At 38.2% G+C, this 19,720-nt stretch overlaps 1 protein-coding gene across 1 annotated transcript in view; it reads right to left on the bottom strand.

Annotated features, from left to right (window-relative positions):
* The window catches only part of LOC133643337 (major centromere autoantigen B-like), a 93,426-nt gene extending 85,986 nt beyond the window's left edge, over positions 1–7,440 (bottom strand). The window contains exon 1 of the mRNA XM_062037824.1: positions 6,982–7,440. The gene's annotated coding sequence lies outside the window, so the exon portion shown is untranslated. The remainder of the gene's footprint in view (positions 1–6,981) is intronic.
* Positions 7,441–19,720: the final 12,280 nt, after the last annotated feature.

Here is a 19,720-nt window from a genome sequence, read left to right as displayed (position 1 = left end):
GAGGCAGTGATGGACGTATCTTTTTTCGCTCTGACCGTAACTTAGGTACAAGCTGGCTCATTGGATTCCACACTCTCTCCTTTTTCTATTGTAGATCAGAGATTTGTATTTTAAACCACCTGGGATACTATATCCTCTTGAAAATGAGAGTCGAGAACGCGAAATGGACATTCACAGTGACTGAACATGTAAATACACGATTAATAATATTCAGCTTTGCGAAGCTAAAAAAAATAGAAGCTAACCTAGCAACGTAGCCAACGTGATAGCATAGCAGTCTCAAATGCAGATAGAAACTAAATTTAAAAAAACCCTGACTGGATGGATAGACAGAAGATCAAAAATACTATTAAACCATGAACATGTAAATACACGATTGATAATTTTCAGCTTTTCGAAGCTAAAAAAATAGAAGCTAACCTAGCTACGTAGCCCACGTGATAGCATAGCAGTCTCAAATGCAGATAGAAACTAAATTTAAAAAAAACCTGACTGGATGGATAGACAGAAGATCAAAAATACTATTGAACCATGAACATGTAAATACACGATTAATAATTTTCAGCTTTTCGAAGCTAAAAAAATAGAAGCTAACCTAGCTACGTAGCCAACGTGATAGCATAGCAGTCTCAAATGCAGATGGAAACTAAATTAAAAAAAACCCTGACTGGATGGATAGACAGAAGATCAAAAATACTATTAAACCATGAACATGTAAATACACGATTAATAATATTCAGCTTTTCGAAGCTAAAAAAAATAGAAGCTAACCTAGCTATGTAGCCAACGTGATAGCATCAGTCTCAAATGCAGATAGAAACTAAATTTTTTTTAAAAATGACTGGATGGATAGACAGAAGATCAAAAATACTATTAAACCATGAACATGTAAATACACGATTAATAATATTCAGCTTGGCGAAGCTAAAAAAACAGAAGCTAACTTAGATACGGCGGCGGCGGGCTTACTCACAGTAGTGCGTCTGCTATCCTGCTCAAAACACAACACAACCTCCTGGTGTTGGTGTTGCTGTAGTCCGCCGCTCCACCGATCGCACCTACAACTTTCTTATTTGCAGTCTCCATAGTCCATTAAACAAATTGCAAAAGATTCACCAACACAGATGTCCAGAATACTGTGGAATTTTGTCGAAGAAAACAGAGGTATTTGAATTGGGTCCAAACACTTCCCTTGACCTCGTGACGTCACGCGCATACGTCATCATACCGCGACGTTTTCAAGCGGAAGTTTCCTGGGAAGTTTAAAATGTCACTTTATAAGTTAACCCGGCCGTATTGGCATGTGTTGCAATGTTAAGATTTCATCATTAATATATAAACTATCAGACTGCGTGGTCGCTAGTAGTGGCTTTCAGTAGGTCTTTAAGAAACTTCCCTATGACTTTAGCTCCACACCTGTTCTGTTTCCTTGATGTTGTCATTACTGCCACAAGTGGTGGAAAACTGTATTACAACTGCAGCCCATACAGACCACACCAACAATTGGTGTCCCTCTTTTAGATTATAAATCACGCCTCTCACCTGGATAGGAGAAGGCTGAGAACATAATTCGAGAAGTTGGTCAACCTTTACATCTATTTTATTTTACCCTGTGAGAGGATTATGAATAATTCGTCATCCAAACGGGAAAATTAGAACATCCGATCAGTCGGCATCCCAGTGAGAGCAGACATTGTACAGTAAGTTATGTTTTATTATGTTTGTAGTTTGTGTTTCTCGTTTGGGGCCTCGCAATACTGCTACATGATGCTAATGCATGATGCACATTACTCTAGTGTTGTTGGAGGGAAAAGCAAACGTTAAAGTAATAAAATGAAGCAATAAAATGAGCAGAAGAAGTAAATATTACATGTTATTATGAATGTTACTATGTTACATGTATACTTACAGCGTGTATATTAAACGATGATGGGGGCTTTTAGATGTATTTCTTTATAGGCGGAATAGAGCGGGTACCATTGACTCAATTGCGAGCTGACTCTTGCTAATGTTTATTTACGAGTTAGAATGCATTAAAAAAAAGAGACAAAAATTCCACCAAAAAAAGGTGCAGTTTCCCTTTAAACATCCTCCAAAGTTTCAAATATAAATTACAAGCTAGCGTGTAATTGCATTGCAAAACGCAGTATGGTATGGTACGCTAAATATTACAGATCGTGTTCATGTTCCGTGATTGCGTCAAAAACCAAGCCAGGGATGGACGGACATGAAGACGACAGAAAATATATCTCTGCCAAAAAAAATCCAAATTTGTGTGAATATATTGACAAATAGGAGGTTATTATATAAGTAAAGAAGAGCAGGCAGCAGCTCACACATTCTCATACTTTCTGTAACATCCAGGAAGAAATGAGGTCAGCCAAAATCTACGTGAAGGAGACCAGAATAGTTTTTATTTTATTTAAATTATTTTTATATAACTTTAACTGCAAATATCGGCAATTAGACTCCTTGACTACTGAAAAAAACGTATCAGTCGATCCCTAGTAACAACGTAAGCTCTTATTTTGTCCCAAACTTTTTGTAGAAAAAGTTCAATAGTTATAAACCATCCATCCAACTTCTTTCGCTTACCCGAGATGGGGTGGCGGGGGCAGCAGCCTAAGCAGAGAAGCCCAGACTTCCCTCTCTCCACTTAATTACCAACCAATCGGTGCCGTGGACGTGTTCACCACACAAACACGTGATTTCATCTCGTAAAATCTCGACAAGCAATAACGAGAGATTGCGTAACCTTGTTGTTGTTAGACTTTGCCTACACTTCCGCGGCGTAATAAAACAAGCACTTAGAGGCCACAAGTTGAAATTATAAAAGACGTTTTGTGTGATCAGTACATCTTACATCGTTACTGAGTGTCGTGTTTATTGTTCACAAGCTCGGAGAAGTGGAAGAAGATGGATGGAGGTTTTAAAAGTGAGTTAAAAGCAAGTCGCGGATTCAACGTCAAACTCAAACGTGCACAGCAGATCGCAAGCAATAAATTAGTGGACCAATCCAGAAAATAATCGTTAGTTGCAAATGTTATTTAGAACATTTGTACGCACGTACAACACTTAAAACCTTCAGTATATCAGTATGTGGGATTAAATGATGGAATGGATTAAGCAAAGAAATCAAAAAATGTATATATCAGGGGTCACCAACGCGGTGCCCGCGGGCACCAGGTCGCCCGTAAGGACCAGATGAGTAGCCCGCCGGCCTGTTCTAAAGATAGCTCAAATAGCAGCACTTACCAGTGAGCTGCCTCTATTTTTTAAATTGTATTTATTTACTAGCAAGCTGGTCTCGCTTTGCTCAACATTTTTAATTCTAAGAGAGACAAAACTCAAATAGAATTTGAAAATCCAAGAAAATATTTTAAAGACTTGGTCTTCACTTGTTTAAATAAATTCATTATTTTTTTTACTTCGCCTCTTATAACTTTCAGAAAGACAATTTTAGAGAAAAAATACAACCTTAAAAAGGATTTTAGGATTTTTAAACACATATACCTTTTTACCTGTTAAATTCCTTCCTCTTCTTTCCTGACAATTTAAAGCAATGTTCAAGTAAATGTATTTTTTTTATTGTAAAGAATAATAAATACATTTTAATTTAATTCTTCATTTTAGCTTCTGTTTTTTCGACGAAGAATATTTGTGAAATATTTCTTCAAACGTATTATGATTAAAATTCAAAAAAATTATTCTGGCAAATCTAGAAAATCTGTAGAATCAAATTTTAATCTTATTTCAAAGTCTTTTGATTTTCTTTTAAAATTTTTGTACTGGAAAATCTAGAAGAAATAATGATTTGTCTTTGTTAGAAATATAGCTTGGTCCAATTTGTTATATATTCTAACAAAGTGCAGATTGGATTTTAACCTATTTAAAACATGTCATCAAAATTCTAAAATTAATCTTAGTCAGGAAAAATTACTAATGATGTTCCATAAATTATTTTTTTTATTTTTTCAAAAAGATTCGAATTAGCTAGTTTTTCTCTTCTTTTTTGCGGTTTAATTTAGAATTTTAAAGAGTTGAAATTGAAGATAAACTATGTTTCAAAATTTGATTGTAATTTTTTTCGTGTTTTCTCCTCTTTTAAACCCTTCAATTAAGTGTAAATATCATGAATTATTAATAATGACATAGAGTTAAAGGTAAATTGAGCAAATTGGCTATTTCTGGCAATTTATTTAAGTGTGTATCAAACTGGTAGCCCTTCGCATTAATCACTACCCAAGAAGTAGCTCTTGCTTTCAAAAAGGTTGGTGACCCCTGGTGTATATATATATATATATATATATATATATATATATATATATATATATATATATATATATATATATATATATATATATCCATCTTCTACCGCTTGTCCCTTTTGGGCTCGCGGGGGGTGCTGGAGCCAATCTCAGCTGCACATGTGCGGAAGGCGGTGTACACCCTGGACAAGTCGCCACCTCATCACAGGGCTAACACAGATATACAAACAACATTCACACTCACCTTCTAATCAACCTATCCCCAGGTGCATGTCTTTATATATATATATACAGTATATATACATACATGCATACTAGGGCTGCAACAACTAATCGATTAAAATAGATTATTAAAATAGTTGCTGATTAATTTACTCATTGATTCGTTGGATCTATGCTATGCGCATGCGCAGAGGTTTTTTTTTTATTAAATGTATTTATTTATTTATTAATAAACCTTTATTTATAAACTGCAACATGTACAAACAGCTGAGAAACAATAATCAAAATAAGTATGGTGCCAGTATGCTGTTTTTTTTCAATAAAATACTGGATAGGATAGAAATGTAGTTTGTCTCTTTTATCCGATTATTAATCGATTAATCGAAGTAATAATCGACAGATTAATCGATTATCAAATGAATCGTCAGTGCATACATACATATATACATACATATATATATATCCAATTGGATTGTACGGTATACCGGTATTAGTATAGTACCACAATACTAATGAATCATATTCAGTAGTATACCGCCTCTAAAAAGTACCGGTGCCTCACCCCCACGTCGCCGTCACGTGGTGACATTGCTGGTTTTCCGAGCATAGGAGCATGTTCGGCAGCGCGCACACACAGAGTACTTACAAGCAGACACAGAGTGTAGACAGAAAAGGGAGAATGGACGCGGTTGAAAAGGATTTGCAAATCATTGTATTCTGTTTTTATTTACCATTTATACTTCACTGGTTTTGGGGTTAGTATTTCAAGGTTTTCGTGGGCCACCTTACATGTTGTGCTGGGTCAGATCTGGCTCCGGGGCCTGGAGTTTGACACCTGCCTTGTTGCTAAATATTTGCAGTTCCCAGCTGACTATTGTGTGTGTTTGTGCTGCCAGTGTTAGAGACCAGGAACACGTCCACGACCCAAGTCTTGGTGGGAGCTGCGGGCCATGAATGAACGGACTGTGATTAAGAAGACAACAATCTGGTACAGTTTGAAGAACTGGGGGTCTGGCTCTGAATGCAAATGACCTCTCCATGGCCGGCCAAGACTGGAGAAGCAGTGTGACACCCATGCAAGGGAGGGAGGGGCCTTTGTTGTCCAGGAAGCAACCATCAATTTGGGGACTCTTCTTTTTATAGCCCTGGGCTGCCATGACAGCACTGGCCCTTGAAAGCAGGCCAGCCGGCACACAGCCTGGGATGAGAGGCTCATCCTTCTCTGCACGTGGACCAGGACCAGGTCTATGAGGACCAGGACCAGGACTATGTGGACCAGGACCCGGTCTATGTGGACCAGGACCCGGTCTATGTGGACCAGGCCTCCGTGGACCATGACCAGGACTATGTGGACCAGGACCCGGTCTATGTGGACCAGGACCAGGCCTCTGCGGACCATGACCCGGACTATGTGGACCAGGACCCGATCTATGTGGACAAGGACCAGGCCTATGTGGACCAGGACCAGGTCTATGTGGACCAGGACCAGGTCTATGTGGATCAGGACCAGGCCTATATGGACCAGGTCTATGTGGACCAGGACCAGGCCTATGTGGACCAGGACCAGATCTATGTGGACCAAAGTCTATGTGGACCAGGACTAGGTCTATGTGGATCAGGACCAGGCCTATGTGGACCAGGATCCGGTCTATGTGGACCAGGACCAGGCCTATGTGGACCAGGACCAGGCCTATGTGGACCAAGTCTATATGGACCAGGACCAGGTCTATGAGGACCAGGACCAGGTCTATGAGGACCAGGGCTATGTGGGCCAAGTCTATGTGGACCAGGACGAGGTCTATGAGGACCAGGACCCGTTCTATGTGGACCAGGACCAGGCCTATGTGGACCAGGACCAGGCCTAAGTGGACCAGGTCTATGTGGACCAAGACCAGGCCTATGTGGACCAGGTCTATGTGCACCAGGATCAGGACTATGTGGACCAGGACCAGATCTATGTGGACCAAAGTCTATGTGGACCAGGACTAGGTCTATGTGGATCAGGACCAGGCCTATGTGGACCAGGACCAGGCCTAGGCCTATGTGGACCAAGTCTATGTGGACCAGGACCAGGTCTATGTGGACCAAGTCTATGTGGACCAGGACCAGGTCTATGAGGACAAGGACCAGGTCTATGAGGACCAGGACTATGTGGGCCAGGACCAGGTCTACGTGGACCAGGTCTATGTGGACCAGGACCAGGCCTCTTTGGACCAGGACCAGGTCTCTGTGGACCAGGACCAGTCCTCATTGGACCAGGACCAAAACTATATGGACCAGGACCAGGCCTCTGTAGACCAGGACCAGGTCTGTGGACCAGGCCTCCGTGGACCAGGACCAGGTCAATGTGGACCAGGAGCAAGTCTGGGTGGACCAGGACCAGGACTATATGGACCAGGACCGGGCCTCTGACAACCCACTCCCATCTATCGCTTTAGCCGGTTTAGCAGCCTGTGCTGGGGGTAAAGATGGATGCTAAACAAGACCTTACCTCGGTGTCCTGGGTCTTGCCTTCCTCCGCCGGGTCTCTAGTCCTGCTAGACTGCCATCAAATCCCACTTTTCACCGCAGCTTGGTGACAACTTCTCCGCTGCTAGCCGCTAGCCCGCCACTCTCCTAGCCGTCCTTCTAGCGCCTTTTTCAGCGGTGCGTTCCCAAGCTTCCATCAGTCTCTCCAATCCTTTTTAGTCTGCGGCTTTAGTCCCGCCTCGCACGGCACTGTGTTGGGCTTTAGTCCCGCCTCGCTGGTGCCCACACAGCCGCACACAAAGGAGGGACCGGGAGCTTTCTCAGGCGACGCTGGCCAATAGCGGCGAGGCGGAGGCGAACAGGCCACCAATCGGAAGGTTCAATGTGGGAGTGAGGACCAATTGCGTGAGAGAATGAGGGAAAAGTAGGCGGGACTTAAGCAATTTAGCGCAATCTGTCTCGGTGGCCACTTCCTGGTTTAAAAAACAAACAAACAATAAAAACAAAAAACAAAAACAAATATATATATATATATATATATATGTGTAACCGAGGGTTTATATATGTCGCCTATACTGTATAAATCTAGAAAATAAGAGGAGGCTCCAGTTTTACAAGAGGACCACTTTGTTTCGTTTTTTTTCCAAGACTCCGTCCACCACACCGTGTCACCACTTCCGCTCTTAGCGCCTTCAAAATAAGAGCTCAAGGCATATACATGTACAGCTTATAACAGGAACTTAACATCACAAAGAGGCAAGTCCCTAAAAATAGGTTACATATATATATATATATATATATATATATACATATATATATATATATATATATATATATATATATATATATATATATATATATATATATATATATGATATAAAACCAGGGGTGTCCAAAGGCATTAACTGTCCATAGTATTGTAGAGATAAAATTTAACAAAAAGGGACAACTTAAAGAGAAAAAGCTGAACTGTTGATACTTAATAAGTAACAATTAAGTTAAATAATTATCTTCAAGGCCAAATAGGACATACAAGTCCTTACATTTTTGAAAGGCGTAAAAATATTTCGCATTCATAAATTTGTTTACTTTTTTTGCCTGAATTTCTCAAATTAAATATTACGGATTACCGATATGAAAATGTCATATCAGTTACCGTGACCAAAATGACCGTCATTATCACGGTATTTGTTAAACGTGCTCAAAAAGTACTAATGCACAACCTGGGCTCTTTTAACCTGGTTATTTAAACACAAATCTATCAACAAATAGACACTATTTTGCATACAATAATATTATATTTGTTTTAATTGCTGAGTTGTTGTTTTTTTATTCTTTTAAATACTGGTTTGTACTGTGGCACTTTTAAAATGTTTTTATATGAAAAGTGCATAAAAAAAATACAATCAATTATTATTATTTCTGTCCATTGTCGGGGTGTCCTTAATGTCCAGCCGTCCTTGAACGCACCATACTAAATACACCTCCGTCTCGCATATGAACAATCACTGTGTTCTAAAAGAGCACAGCTTGTTCAATGTGCACAATTAAATATATTGTTGCTCAGACAATGTGTTGGAATAAGTTTACATTGGCGTAGGTCGTTTATGAATGGGGGAAGGTGTTAATGTCTCTTGTTTTCATGTTAGCATATGAGATGGCGCCAGTCAGTCCGTGAGTTTATCAAAGTGCAGTTATCAAGCTTGGGTTTTCGTTCATTTTAACTTATAAAACAATAATATTAAGTATTTGTTACATCCGTGTTAAATATCAAACATTATCCCAGCAGGCACAAGACGTTGAAACAACGTTGAGAACGTTGTTGAATTAGGTCCTGACGTTGAGTAACTCAAACATAACGTTGAAACAACATGCTTTTTGACGACGTTTAATCAATATTGGGTTCTGATTAGGGATGTCCGATAATGGCTTTTTGCCGATATCCGATATGCCGATATTGTCCAACTCTTTAATTACCGATACCGATATCAACCGATACCGATATCAACCGATATATACAGTCGTGGAATTAACACATTATTATGCCTAATTTGGACAACCAGGTATGGTGAAGATAAGGTACTTTTTAAAATAAATAAAAAATAAGATAAATAAATTAAAAACAGTTTCTTGAATAAAAAAGAAAGTAAAACAATATAAAAACAGTTACATAGAAACTAGTAATGAATGAAAATTAGTAAAATTAACTGTTAAAGGTTAGTACTATTAGTGGAGCAGCAGCACGCACAACCATGTGTGCTTACGGACTGTATCCCTTGCAGACTGTATTGATATATATTGATATATAATGTAGGAACCAGAATATTAATAACAGAAAGAAATGGGGGGAGGGAGGTTTTTTGGGTTGGTGCACTAATTGTAAGTGTATCTTGTGTTTTTTATGTGGATTTAATAAAAAAAATTTTTAAAAAAACGATACTGATAATAAAAAAAACGATACCGATAATTTCCGATATTACATTTTAACGCATTTATCGGCCGATAATATCGGCAGACCGATATTATCGGACATCTCTAGTTCTGATAAATTAATCGATCATTGAATTTTGATCATTTACACGTTTGGTATTTTTGTTTACGGCTGAAGTTAACTAGAAGCAAAAAAAGTGGAAAAATATAACAATATGAATTCCAAAACAATGTTAAGCCCTTTGAAAAATTAGGGACTTGGAGTTAGGGATGATGTTTGATAAGAAATAATCGAGTTTGAGCCCATTATCGAATCCTCTTATCGAACCGATTCCTTATCGAATCCAGATAGGTTGTTGTATAAAACACACAATACTTGGTTTAACAAAAGCTCACTTTTATTTTAAAAGAAAAAAATAAAATAAAATAAATAAATAAATATTGACTGTTAACCCCCTAAAAAAAAAAAAAAAAAAAAAAAAAAAATATTGACTGTTGTTACCCAAGGTATATTAAGTGGGATTTTTCAGAAAAACAAATATATACAGTAATTATTTTTGCTGCTTGCTGCTGACGTAGCTCAGTCTAATGACTGAGCTACGTCATTTCCTGTGATGTCCCACAGGGCATTTCTTGTGGGATGGGATTCGTTCCCAGGGATTCAAATAAAGAACCAATTATTTTTCTTTACTATAGTGGCCTCGATAACGGGAACCGGTTCTCAAAAAAGGATTGGAGTCCATGGAATCGGTTCTTTTCTTATCGAACAACCGGGAGAACCGGTTTCGAACATCATCCCTACTTGGAGTATTGTCAAGTAACTGCCTGTGTATCACACACCTGTAAAAGGAATGACATGGTATTGTTTTCATTTGACATCAAACATGACGTAACACAGCAAACATTTACTGAAAGGACAACAAAGTAAAAACCCTCTTTGTATAATGGGGAAAAAAAATAAGCCAAAATTTACTAACAAGAAAAAAAAAAAAAGTCAGCCCATGTCCCATTTAGGGTGAAAAATATTGATATGTTAGCATTTTAAAATTAAATAAATAGAAAATATATTTTTCAGTATGTGGCCCACGAGGGGGGAAAGTTTCAACGCCACTGTGGGGGGAGGTGTAGTCAGCGCTGCTTGCAGGAGGAAAAGTCCCCGCTGCTGTCCATGGTACTGAGGACGAGCACCATAGGGCAGGGGCGGGGCATGTGCTGACGGCGAGACACAGCTGGCAGGTGATTAGATTTCACAGTTGGTACGTGTTAAAGGCCTACTGAAAGCCACTACTAGCGACCACGCAGTCTGATAGTTTATATATCAATGATGACATCTTAACATTGCAACACATGCCAATACGGCCGGGTTAACTTATAAAGTGACATTTAAAATTTCCCGGGAAATATCCGGCTGAAACGTTGCGGTATGATGACGTATGCGCGTGACGAAGTCAGTTTAACGGAAGTTATGGTACCCCGTAGAATCCTATACAAGAAGCTCTGTTTTCATTTCATAATTCCACAGTATTCTGGACATCTTTTGCAATTTGTTTAATGAACAATGAAGGCTGCAAAGAAGACAGTTGTAGGTGGGATCAGTGTATTAGCAGCGGACTACAGCAACACAACCAGGAGGACTTTGTTGGAGCGCTAGCCGCGCTAGCCGCCGACCTCACCTTGACTTCCTACGTCTCCGGGCCGCCAAACGCATCGGGTGAAGTCCTTCGTCCTTCTGCCGATTGCTGGAACGCAGGTGAGCACGGGTGTTGATGAGTAGATGAGGGCTGGCTGGCGTAGGTGGAGAGCTAATGTTTTTAGCATAGCTCTGTGAGGTCCCGTTGCTAAGTTGCTAAGTTAGCTTCAATGGCGTCGTTAGCACATCATTGTTAACCTTCGCCAGCCTGGAAAGCATTAACCGTGTATTTACATGTACACGGTTTAATAGTATTGTTGATTTTCTATCTATCCTTCCAGTCAGGGGTTTATTTTTTTTGTTTCTATATGCAGTTAAAGCACGATGCTATCACGTTAGCTCGTAGCTAAAGCATTTCGCCGATGTATTGTCGTGGAGATAAAAGGCACTGAATGTCCATTTCGCGTTCTGGACTCTCATTTTCAAGAGGATATAGTATCCGAGGAGGTTTAAAATACAAATCCGTGATCCACAATAGAAAAAGGAGAGAGTGTGGAATCCAATGAGCCAGCTTGTACCTAAGTTACGGTCAGAGCGAAAAAAGATACGTCCTGCACTGCACTCTAATCCTTCACTGTAACGTTCCTCATCTACGAATCTTTCATCCTCGCTCAAATTAATGGGGTAATCGTCACTTTCTCGGTCCGAATCTCTCTCGCTCCATTGTAAACAACGGGGAATTGTGAGGAATACTAGCTCCTGTGACGTCACGCTACTTCCGCTACAGGCAAGGCTTTTTTTTATCAGCGAGCAAAAGTTGCGAACTTTATCGTCGATGTTCTCTACTAAATCCTTTCAGCAAAAATATGGCAATATCGCGAAATGATCAAGTATGACACATAGAATGGATCTGCTATTCCCGTTTAAATAAAAAAAAAACCATTTCAGTAGGCCTTCAATCTAATCATCTGTTGTCTTTAACAATAATCGTCCGGGAGCAAGAGGGGAAGAGAGGATACGGACGTGGCTGAAAAGTCACGTTCTGGGAGAAGGAAACAGTTGATGAAACATATGAGCATTAAAACTTTGTTAAAACCTGCAAGCTTGCATCCTGTGGAGTGTCTGTCAGTGGGACCGCTAGGAAGCGACTTCCACAACCACTTATACAAAATATTTTTATTGAAAATCTAGAACACAACACAGCAGGACTAATTCAACTGGCGGCCCCGGGGGCCAAATGTCGTCATACCGGCCCCAGAGTTTAGTTCAAAATTTGGGAGACCAACATTTTTGCAGCAAACTCCTAAACACTAGTGCAGGGGTCTGCAACCCAAAATGTTGAAAGAGCCATATTGGACCAAAAATACAAAAACAAATCTGTCTGGAGCCGCAAAAAATTAAAAGCCATATTACATGTGTCATGAATAAATTTAATTAAGAGGACTTAAAGGAAACTAAATGACCTCAAATATAGCTACAAATGAGGCATAATGATACAATATGTACATATCGCTAGCCTAAATAGCATGTTAGCATCGATTAGCTTGCAGTCATGCAGTGACCAAATATGTCTGATTACTAATCAGACATATTTGGTATATTTAATCAGTGATTAGCACTCCACACAAGTCAATAACATCAACAAAACTCACCTTTGTGCACTCATGTACAACGTTAAAAGTGTGGTGGACAAAATGAGACAGAAAAAGAAGTGGCATAAAACACGTCCTAGAAAGTCGGAGAAAGTTATACATGTAAACAAACTATACGGTGAGTTCAAGGACCGCCAAAATTAGTAGGACAAAACGGCGCTCGCCAAATACTGGAATCAGTGAAGCCTGTTTAATATAAACAGTGTGCTTTATAACAATTAGTGTCATGTTTGTCCTCCTACAGAAACCATACTAAAACAAAAAAATAGATTTGTTTCCACTCATCTTTTTCCATTCTTCATACATTTTTGAAATATCTCCAGAGAGCCACTAGGGCGGCGCTAAAGAGCCGCATAGAGCCGCGGGTTGCCGACCCCCGCACTAGAGTGCTCCTGTTGTATGGAGGAACCTGGACCTCTGCAAACATACACCGGGGTCCAAACTTGTCACTTACCTAACTGGGGCGTCCCTCAAGGCACCCTTTAAGTCCTCTCTTTTTTTTGATTGTTGGTAATGTGATTTATGTAACCAAGGTGTCGCTTCTTCGGATGCAGTCAACTTGAGCTATACCGGTGGTGTTCCTCAAGGTTCCATTTTAAGTCCTCTCTTTTTCCACATTTGGGCTATTCAGCTGGTGGCCCGCGAGCTCGGCTAAAAGAAAACCATTACGTGGATGGCGAGCTAGCGGTGGATGGCGGAGGGTGTGTCAGTCCATCTCCAGCCAGGCATTCAAAAAATAGTCCTAAAAATTATGGATCATCAATCTTCACCAAGACGTGACTTTGGTCACTTGATTGACATTCACGCCACCCGAGGGTCTTGTGAGATGACGCTGGCTATTGCCAGATCATTATTAAGAAAAAACGACCGACAGGAAGGCGAGAAACACTTTTCTTCCAACCGTACCTGCTGTCAAAAGCCTAAAGACCGACCACACAGTTCCTGTCTTCACAATAAAAGCGCTGCTCCATTCTGCCTGCGCTAACAAAATAAGAGTCTCAGAAAGCCAGCAAGCTACAGAGTTTGCCGCCCATGTATTTCTTGTAAAGTGCATAAAAAGGAGTATGGAAGCTGGACAAATAAGATGGCAAAAAGCAAGCACCTTCATGCGGTATTGGACAGAAAGGAGGACTTGTTTTCCTCCTCCATCCATTTTCTACTGCTTGTCCCTTCCAAAATGTCAAATAAAAAATGTGGAGGTTATCATCACTACTGTCTGATTCCAATCAATGCAAGTCATCACAATCATACCAACTTATATTCTTGTCTGCATGAAAGAAAGGAATGTTAAACATGCTTGTATTTTGTACATCTTTAACATGTAAATAAAAACAGCAAAATAAAATAAAATAAAAAATAAAAAAAATAAAATAAAAAAAATAAATATATATATATATATATATATGTCTTAATTAGATTATCCAAAAAATAGTGCTCGATACCGTGGTAGAGCGTAATATGTATGTGTGGGAAAAAAATCACAAGACTATTTCATCTCTACAGGCCTGTTTCATGAGGGGTTTTCCTCAATCCTCAGGAGATTTAAAAATCTCCTGAGGATTGAGGAAAACCCCTCATGAAACAGGCCTGTAGAGATGAAATAGTCTTGTGATTTTTTTCCCACACATACATATATATATATATATATATATATATATATATATATATATATATATATATATATATATATATATATATATAGTCGAAATGTCTGTGGTTTATACGTTAGGTCAGGCACAATTTCATCCCTACAAGCCTGTTTTGCAGGTTTCCCTGCTCTTCAGGGGACTCCGCAATCCCCCTGAAGGCATCAAAACTATGAATGAACACATGTGGAGTTATGTACTTAACAAAACAAAAAAAAGGTGAAATAACTGAAAACATGTTTTATATTCTAGTTTCTTCAAAATAGCCACCCTTTGCTCTGATTACTGCTTCGCACACTCTTGGCATTCTCTCCATGAGCTTCAAGAGGTAGTCACCTGAAATGGTTTTCATTTCACAGGTGTCGTAGTTTTGATGCCTTCGGTGACAATCTACAATGTAAATAGTCATGAAAATAAAGAAAACGCATTGAATTGAGGTGTGTCCAAACTTTTGGCCCAAACTGTGTAAAAAAAATAAATAAATAAATATATATATATATATATATATATATATATATATATGTCTTAATTAGATTATCCAAAAAATAGTGCTCGATACCGTGGTAGAGCGTAATATGTATGTGTGGGAAAAAATCACAAGACTATTTCATCTCTACAGGCCTGTTTCATGAGGGGTTTCCTCAATCTCCTGAGGTTTGAGGAAACCCCTCATGAAAGACACACATATATATATATATATATATATATATATATATATATATATATATATATATATATATATATATATATATATATATATATATATATATATATATATATATATATATATATATATATATATATAATACTGTATATAGTAGAAGTTTCTGTGGTAGAGCATAATATACGTTAGGTCAGGCAAAAACACAGAGGCTAGTTCATCCCTACAAGCCTGATTTGCAGGTTTCCCTACTCTTCAGGGGACTCAGCAATCCCCCTGAAGGCATCAAAACTATGAATGAACACATGTGGAGTTATGTACTTAACAAAAAAAGGTAAATAGTCATGAAAATAAAGAAAACGCATTGAAATGAGAAGGTGTGTCCAAACTTTTGGCCTAAATATATATATATATATATATATATATATATATATATATATATATATATATATATATATATATATATATATGTATATATATGTATATATATATATATATATATATATATATATATACATACATATATAGTGAAGAAATATCCCTGCACTTCAGTACCTAAAACATCAACAAGTCAAATAAATTGCAGGTTATTTTCCAATTGTTGGCCAATTTCTACCCGTTTTTTCCCTTCCCATGCAAGTGAGCAAGCACAGATGGTTATTGTAAGATTTATTAAAACACACAAAACAAACACACAGTACAAATAAAAAGATGCCACATGTATAAAAAGATGTGCATTCTGCAACAAAGGTGCCTTGGTCAGGGTCTTTTTCTTTGGCTTTTCAAGCCAACTTAATTCCAAGCATGTACATAAGCGTGTTTATATTAGACTGAAGCCTTTTTTTTTCTTCTTTTTTTTGTACATTCATACCCGGGCTTCAGTTTGATTGCATTTCATCACGATGTTTTGCCGCTGCCAAGCCCCGCCCCCCCCAAATCCTAATCACCTGTTTCTGAGGTTTAGCTCTGCGCGGCTTCTGAAGGAGAGGAAACAGTGCGAGTCCTCAGCACGCCACCCACTTTGAGCAAAGACAAAACAGCTTGCTGGAGGAGTGACACGCAAATAAAACAATAGTCTATTTAGGGGTGTCCCGGTCCGACACTGATATGGATGCGATATCAGCAAAAAACGGATATCAGCTTGCATTTAAAGTCTCGGTTAGCATCATAGTGTCCTCTAATAAGCACACAATGTCGATCTTTCCTCGTGTTTTTAAATTAGGTAAACATGGCTACTAGGAGCTCGCAGCCACACAACAGCTAAGCACACCGTAGCGCGCAAGCTAGGCGACAAGTGACCTTCAATGAACAACATTGCAGTCTAAAACAAACAATTATAGTCGGACATTCCTTACGCGTACAAAGTCTACGAGGCAGAGGCGTTTCGGAAAGTGTCCAGTAACAGAAGTGTCCGCATCGTTCAACATACTTGGTCACGGTGGGTTTAAAGCAGGGGTGTCAAACTCGTTTTCATTGAGGGCCACATCGCAGTTATGGTTGCCCTCAGAGGGCCGTTTATAACAACGAGTAACATATGTATATATATATATATATAAATAAATAAATAAATAAAATAAATTAAAAAAAATATATATATATATATATATATATATATATATATATATATATATATATATATATATATTAGGGCTGCAACAACTAATCGATTAAATCGATTAAAATCGATTATAAAAATAGTTGCCGATTAATTTAGTCATCGATTCGTTGGATCTATGCTATGCGCATGCGCAGAAGTTTTTTTTTTTTTTTTTTTTTTTTTTTTTTTAAATAAACCTTTATTTATAAACTGCAACATGTACAAACAGCTGAGAAACAATAATCAAAATAAGTATGGTGCCAGTATGCTGTTTTTTTTCAATAAAATACTGGAAAGGATAGAAATGTAGTTTGTCTCTTTTATCCGATTATTAATCGATTAATCAAAGTAATAATCGACAGATTAATCGATTATCAAATTAATCGTTAGTTGCAGCCCTAATATATATAAATATAATAAAATAAATAAAAAACAATAAAAACAATAATATATATATATATATATATATATATATATATATATATATATATATATATATATATATAATATATATATATTTATTTTTTATTGTTTTTTTTTTTTTTTTTTTTTTTTTACATAAGCTGCAAAAAAAATATTTACATTTTACTTTAAAAACTGTCAGTTCAGTCACGAGAATTTTACAGTAAAAGCAGTGTTGTTGTTGTTTTGTTTTTTTATATAGTAAATGGAATGGAAAAACAATAAATCTGTTTTTAGCAGTAAAATTCAAGCAACAGAGCTGCCAAGTTGTTTTTCTTTACCGTAAAATCTTGTTTTAATGTTTTTTTTTGTACCAAAGTACCAAAGTTGTACAGTACCAAAGTAGATTTTACGGTAAAAAAAAACTCAGTCGGAATTTACCTGTAAAATTTATTGATAATTAATAAGTCACGCAGATATTACATTTAACGCATTTATCGGCCGATAATATCGGTCTGCCGATATTATCGGACATCTCTAATAATTTGACTGATTTTTTACATTTTAATGACTGAGACCCTTTATGGTCCCCGGGAGCCCTAAAGGTTAAAAAAAAAAAATCCATATATTTTGTTAAGGTTTGAAAATGAAAAATATCAAAATGGCCCCCGCATGCTTACATTTTTCCGTGTACGGCCCTCAGTGGAAAAAGTTTGGACACCCCTGAGTTAGATCAAACGCTACGCTCCAATAATCGGTATCGTGCCGGAAGTGAAACACCCCTACTTGTATTACACATGAAAAACAGCAAACTGGCTAAAGTGGACAGAAAAGTTTATCACTGCAAAAACTCACAATCTCACCAAGTATATATTTCTACATTTATTTAATTTATTAATTAAAAACATATATTATAATTTTTTTGCTCATTACAAGCAAAAATAACTTAAATGAGCAAAAAAAACAAGTCAAAATGGTCTCGCTAAGATTTGTTGGAATAGGAAATGAGCAATTAAAAGGTATTATTAGTTGCAAAGTTGTGAGTGTTTGAAAACTTGTGAGGCTCAAAAGTATTTGTTGATTTTCTCAGGAGATCTCAAGCCAGTTCTTACGTCTCACTGAAAGTGACCATTGGGTTCTGAGTTTGTTTACACTGAAAGCTACCATTCGGTTCTGAGTTTGTTTACACTGAGAGCGACCATTCGGTTCTGAGTTTGTTTAGACTGAGAGTGACCATTCGGTTCTGAGTTTGTTTAGACTGAAAGCGACCATTCGGTTCTGAGTTTGTTTACACTGAAAGCGACCATTCGGTTCTGAGTTTGTTTACAATGAAAGCGACCATTCGGTTCTGAGTTTGTTTACACTGAAAGCGACCATTGGGTTCTGAGTTTGTTTACACTGAAAGCGACCATTCGGTTCTGAGTTTGTTTACACTGAAAGCGACCATTGGGTTCTGAGTTTGTTTACACTGAAAGCGACCATTCGGTTCTGAGTTTGTTTACACTGAAAGCGACCATTGGGTTCTGAGTTTGTTTACACTGAAAGTGACCATTCGGTTCTGAGTTTGTTTACACTGAAAGCGACCATTCGGTTCTGAGTTTGTTTACACTGAAAGCGACCATTCGGTTCTGAGTTTGTTTACACTGAAAGCGACCATTGGGTTCTGAGTTTGTTTACACTGAAAGCGACCATTCGGTTCTGAGTTTGTTTACACTGAAAGCGACCATTGGGTTCTGAGTTTGTTTACACTGAAAGTGACCATTCGGTTCTGAGTTTGTTTACACTGAAAGTGACCATTCGGTTCTGAGTTTGTTTACATTGAGAGTGACCATTCGGTTCTGAGTTTGTTTACACTGAAAGTGACCATTCGGTTCTGAGTTTGTTTACACTGAGAGTGACCATTCGGTTCCGAGTTTGTTTACACTGAGAGCGACCATTCGGTTCTGAGTTTGTTTACACTGAAAGTGATCATTGGGTTCTGAGTTTGTTTACACTGAGAGCGACCATTCGGTTCTGAGTTGGTTTACACTGAAAGCGACCATTCGGTTCTGAGTTTGTTTACACTGAAAGCGACCATTGGGTTCTGAGTTTGTTTACACTGAAAGCGACCATTCGGTTCTGAGTTTGTTTACACTGAAAGCGACCATTCGGTTCTGAGTTTGTTTACACTGAAAGCGACCATTCGGTTCTGAGTTTGTTTACACTGAAAGTGACCATTCGGTTCTGAGTTTGTTTACACTGAAAGTGACCATTCGGTTCTGAGTTTGTTTACATTGAGAGTGACCATTCGGTTCTGAGTTTGTTTACACTGAGAGTGACCATTCGGTTCCGAGTTTGTTTACACTGAGAGCGACCATTCGGTTCTGAGTTTGTTTACACTGAAAGTGACCATTGGGTTCTGAGTTTGTTTACACTGAGAGCGACCATTCGGTTCTGAGTTTGTTTACACTGAAAGTGACCATTGGGTTCTGAGTTTGTTTACACTGAAAGTGACCATTCGGTTCTGAGTTTGTTTACACTGAAAGTGACCATTCGGTTCTGAGTTTGTTTACACTGAGAGTGACCATTCGGTTCTGAGTTTGTTTACACTGAAAGGGACCATTCGGTTCTGAGTTTGTTTACACTGAGAGTGACCATTCGGTTCTGAGTTTGTTTACACTGAAAGTGACCATTCGGTTCTGAGTTTGTTTACACTGAAGGTGACCATTCGGTTCTGAGTTTGTTTACACTGAAAGTGACCATT

The sequence above is a fragment of the Entelurus aequoreus genome, linkage group LG26, assembly GCF_033978785.1.
Source record: "Entelurus aequoreus isolate RoL-2023_Sb linkage group LG26, RoL_Eaeq_v1.1, whole genome shotgun sequence".
Classification (NCBI taxonomy): Eukaryota; Metazoa; Chordata; class Actinopteri; order Syngnathiformes; family Syngnathidae; genus Entelurus; species Entelurus aequoreus.
Note: the sequence above shows the minus strand (reverse complement) of the source record. Positions and strands in the feature narration are given on the sequence as shown.